This window comes from Drosophila willistoni, unplaced genomic scaffold (assembly GCF_018902025.1).
Source record: "Drosophila willistoni isolate 14030-0811.24 unplaced genomic scaffold, UCI_dwil_1.1 Seg172.1, whole genome shotgun sequence".
Taxonomy (NCBI): Eukaryota; Metazoa; Arthropoda; class Insecta; order Diptera; family Drosophilidae; genus Drosophila; species Drosophila willistoni.
This window is the reverse complement of record NW_025814134.1, coordinates 4,575-10,136: the sequence shown is the minus strand read 5'-3', so window position 1 is coordinate 10,136 and position 5,562 is coordinate 4,575. Positions and strand designations below refer to the sequence as shown.

General features: G+C 38.9%; 1 pseudogene; it reads left to right on the top strand.

Moving 5' to 3' along the window:
• The first annotated feature begins 2,668 nt into the window (after positions 1–2,668).
• On the top strand, positions 2,669–3,326 carry LOC124461009 (annotated as a pseudogene).
• The last annotated feature ends 2,236 nt before the right edge of the window (positions 3,327–5,562 follow it).

Sequence of the window (5,562 nt, the reverse complement as noted above, 5' to 3'; positions counted from 1 at the left end):
TGGCGAGAGCCCTTATGTCGATAGACTGTACAGGTAGATCCAGGGTATCTACTCTGTGAACCTCTTCCAAGTAGAATTGATTGCCATTATGTGGATTGGCAACGGTAAGCGTGACACGTTCCGATGCATTTTCTTCGCGTGTTGTATCGTTGGTCCATTTTAGGCACAGTGGATCTGGAACGCCTTTTAAGCCGAGTTGCTTAAAGACCTTGTTGTCGATGAGCGTTAGTGCCGATCCCTCATCTAGAAATGCAAAGGTGTTAGTGACTTTCATTTTATTGATGATTTGTATTGGAATGACACGGAAATATGTTGAGCCAGACTCTCTGGATCGCTGGGTGTGCTTGCCCTCCCGCGTATGCACGTTGGTGACCATAGCTGGCCTGTTTGGGCTGCTGGGTTTCGCAGCCTTTGGTATTGGCTGCATCTCGTGGATCAATGGGTGATGTTTGCTTCGGCAGCCTCGTATGCCGCAAACCTTTTCGCGTTGGCACTTTTGATGATGACGGTTTAGGCATTGTTGGCAGAGCTTGTGATTTTTCAGAAAAGACATCTTTCGTTGATGTGGCGTGGCTTTGAACGATGGGCAGCTGTGTATTTTGTGCCCAGGTTCGTTACATACGACGCACGTAATTTCCTTGACCTGCTCTTTAGGTGCCTCTGTGTGATGATTTAGGCTTCCGCTCTTCTTATGGTAAAGCGGCGAAGTTACCTGGCTTGCTGCTTCAGCTATGTCGTAGATCCATTTGCTAAAAGATTCCATTGATGGTACCTTAGTGTCTTTGGGAAACATTGCCCACTGCAGCTTCAATTGTGTGGGGAGTTTCTCCAGTAGCTCTTGTACGAGCATTGGGTTTTGCATGTAACCTGTGAGTCCACATGCTTCCATCGTTGAGTAGATGTTTCGTACACACAGTGCGTATTCGATAAGTGGTTCAAGCTTATCTTTTATTGCGGGTAGTTTCCGCCTTTTTTCCAGTAAGTTGTGCAAAATATGCTCTGGCCGACCGAAACACATACGTAATGTTTTTTGATTTCAGGGACCATTGCTGGTAACAGGAGTTTGGATTGAACAAACTCACGTGCTTTTCCCTTCAGGCTAGCTTGCAGCCGCATAAGATTTTCTGCATTCGTATACCCAGCGATTTCCGTACTTGTCTGAAAACTACTGTAGAATAGAGGCCAGTTCTGAGGATTGCCATCAAATGTTGGAAGCTCTTTCGGTATCGCTTGACGGGCTGCAAGTTGTGCCGCGCTTGGTATTGCTGTGTTTAGGTCTATGTCCATTCGCACTTTACTTTCTGGATAGTACGATGCAGCCCTGGTTTGAGTATTTGTGAAATTCCAGGGCGCCATCGGCGTAGCACTTAGGTGCGGTTGTTCGCGTATCGTAGCACGCGTGTTGTTTGAGGTTAGGAACGGCAGCTGCATGACCGTTGAGGTTATGTATCACAATTTAGTGATTGGTTATGCAATCATCGAGGTTAACCTCTATATGATTGGCGTGTAGAACCGTGGGTTGACCCGTCGAGTTGAGTTAAATAATTAACTTTTTCGGTTCATTTAGTGGTTTACCACTGTTAGATTAATTTATAGAATTAATCTGTAGAATTAATTTATAGAATTCATTCATTGCCTTTATGGCGTAATTTATAGAATTAATTTATAGAATTAATTCCTGGCATAATTTATAGAATTGTTGAGTTTGGCGCTGAGGTTCGATGTTATAGCGGGCCCACAAGAAAACACTCCACTTTTCACGTGATACTTCATTTATTTCTTCCACGTGTATTTCTTATGCTAATGGGTGTGTGTATGGTGTGTGTGCCGTATGCGAGTCGTTATTATAAAAGCCGTTTGATTGTAAGCGAGCCGTTTGAGAGCTGCTATGATTGTAAGCGAGTGTAATTTAATATCTGCCGTTTGTAAGCGAGCCGCTATAAATTAATCGCCCTTACTCGCGGCTGTAACCAAACTGTTCTGTCCGCCGCTTAGTAACAAGCATAGAACCTAACATGTAAGCTTAAAGCGCAAGATGCAACGGTTAATTTCCCAGCACGTAGGCTGGCGCTTAAGAATAAGTATGAAAATGAAAGAGAATGAGTGATATGGGTTAACCCATTGGTGGCTGCGTCGGGTCTGCAGGGCAGTTAGCGAATTTCGGCGGCATCTTATTCTTAAACAATGAAGAAAAAAGTAAACCAAAACTGTCTTTCGTAATTTAATATCTGCATTTAATGTGCCAAGAAAGTGAAGACATTAGCTTTTTAATGGAAATTTACGTTGTTTATTTAGTGATCGTTACTTTTGGTATACAGAATTTAAAACTAAAGCCTCATACTTCATTCCTATAAAGTGTATTAGAGTTCCCTTTACCTTGCTATTCTCTCTTCGAAAAAAGGTTCTTTATTCATGCTTCAATTCTTCTTTTGTCACATGTATTTAAATGTTTTTATGGTCTTTAGTTAACGACTAATTTTGATTTAACTAGATCAGGGCACTTCTCACATGAGTGCTAATTGAACTGAATTTAAAATGAAAGTAAACAAAACGAGAAACCGCAAGTTTGAATAAAGAAAGTGAGTTGACTTCTGTTTAGAGGGAATTGAGCTTCATTGGAGATGTGAAAATTCTTAAGCCCCCAGTTCTTTTTTAGTTCTTCAACCAAATGGATCGAACATTTGCTGGCTTAGCTCTTTGGCTATGGATTCTACTGTCTTCTGCTACGGCTTCCAGCAGTTACAGTAGCAATAGTCACCTCAAACGCTTTAGTAGATCGCTTATCTTTCCGCCCACCACACCGACACGTTTACAATTTATTGGCGGTATCGGTATACCTGTTGATGGTTTACATTTCGAATCAGTTACATCTGGCTATGTGTTGAAAGCAGAATACTTTCTGCCCACCAATTCAACAGAGATCACGCGTGTCTATCTCAAACCGATGACCGTATCGGCCAGAGAGAAGGAGACAAATGGAAATGAGCAGTTTGACTATGGTGCCATATATCGTTGGATTATTTATCGTGGCATTGAGATGATATTGGACAATATGGGACTACCGGACGGAGTTGTTTGCTACGAGTGATTTGTGAACATGCAGCTGTTCCCTTGAGCCATGAAAGCGGTTTACTTGGCGAGATTCTACACATTATATTAACTCCATCGAGTTCGAATGACAAACTAACGCATCGAATGGATGGTGAATATCAAGAGTCTGAAACGAGTCTGGCAAACGTGGTGGTGATTGTAATGCAGCCTATGCCAAAAAGTGTTCAAAATCACCCATGGATCTGATTAGTATTATAATGAAAGTGAATAAATGAAAATGAAACCTGATTGATTGTTATACAATGATTTCATTAAGTTGGTGACAATAAGTGAATGTGATGTGTCCACGTAGCGAATGTTAGTTAGTTAGTTAGTTTTTCTGTGTGTTTAACTAACTAAAGCCTATCTAAAACTTTGTGTAAGACAATTTTTTTTTGGGGCGCACAACATAAACTGCAATCACGTACAAGCAGGTGTGACAATTAGTTTCGCACACGTTGTCAGCATGATCTGCATGCCCAATCAGCATCAGTTGTAATTAAACATACGAAACACCCAAACAAACACACACACACACAAAGGGAGAGAGTAACACAAATACGCAACACAATGTATGCAATATATACGTTGCGTATGCGTGATGTGTGAAATTATTACGAGAGAGCGGTTACTGAGTGGGAAGAAACACAACTGTTTCATTCCTTTGCTTAATTCAGTTAAATTTAAATACCAAATATAATTTATATGAATTATATGTATATATATTTGAAGCCGTTAATACATGCCACTAATACAAATTTAAAAAAACTCCAAATGTTATGAAAATCAACTAACGAAAAAGGCTAAATTCCCCCTGATTGATTGTTTAATTAATGAAACTATCCCCAAGAGTTAATGAATTCTTCAATTTTTGAGTACAAGTTTTAAAATACAAACATTAAATATAAAATTTATATATTTAAACTTATTTATTTTGCTAAAAATCATATTAAAATTTAAAATCCAGTTTTGATTAACTTCAAAAAAAGGTCGAAATCTAGACAAACACCAAAAACGAAAGACCCGCCTTATTACACATACTGTAAACCATGTTTTTTGAATATAGTACAATATACGATAACAAAAATATTTGGGCCCGACGGTTAGTTGGTTAAGGCGAAGCCCTTTACACTAATTGTGATGGCGTCCATAAAAAAGGTGGAATCTGCAGTTGCAAGGTTTGCCGTTCTTTTTTCGCTTCATGTGGTTTGAATTCCCAACTACTTTTAGCGTTGAAGATATGGTATGGCATTTACAATTGTGGATTCTTTAGCGAAATCTTTTGATGATAGAACTTGGTGGTTTTTGAAATAGCTATACAGACAACCTGCTCACCTTTTGTGCTGCCTATGATTTAAAATCTTACAAATAAATTAGTAAGATTGACCTGAAGCCCCGCTCAAACAAAGTTGTTTGATTAATTAAGAAACTTTTATCACATCCATCATATATGCCATGGGCCATTAGAGGTTCAATTCTTTGCGTTTCTTTCAGTGGTTCTTGGTTTACATTTATTGCATTAATTCCTTTTTTTGGACTGATTTCATTTTTTCATCTTTTCTTCATTTTTTTTGCTGATTGTCCCCTCTTTTTTTTCTTGGCTGCGATTATTTCTAGTTCAACAATTTCATGTTGATTTTTGACATTTTGTGCAAACATTTTGTGAGTTTTGTTCTGCGTGTGTGTGAGTGCAATTGTTTGTGTGTGTATGTGTGTGTGTGTGTTTGCAGACATATTATCGACATTTAAATCCCTTATTTTTTGTATGTCCTTTGGGTTTATAAACAAGCGGAGGTCTTACTCTCCATTTCCCTCTCTCTCTCTCACCATCTCTCTCTCTGCCTTACTGTTTGGTGTCCTTGTCCTTGCCCTTGTCCACCACTTAATGGTATTTGACAAATTGTGAAAATCCTTTTGTGGCAAGCATGTCCTTTTGTAACACAACCGTTGTTGCCGCTGTTGCCTGCACACATGACTGCAGTTTGATCTTGCAAGTTCATATTTTTAATCCTTTTGTCGAACACACACACACACACACTTAAACACACACGCAAAAAAATATATATTTTCTAAATGCTTATTTGCATTCTTTTAACATTTTTAAATTTAGTTTTCTTGAGAGAATTTAATAGGATTAGCGCCCAAAATCAGAGATAACTTTCTAGTTGCTTGTTTTTGATATTTACTTTTCGCTCTTCACTTCAATTGACGTCATCAATTAATCAAACGTTCCGTGTCCTATTTCAATTGCATAAGTTTGCATAGCACATACATAGGTAAATACTTTTCAAGTAACTGTCTCTTGAGTTGAGTTAAAGTGATGTGAGAGAGAGAGAGAGAACTGTATGCCACTTTGACTAAAAATACACATCATAATCCCTTTTGTAAGGATTTGGCAATGACTTTTTCTCTCTTCAATCGGCTCACTCGACAACCGACCCGAACCGAACTCAACGACCTGCATTCAATTAT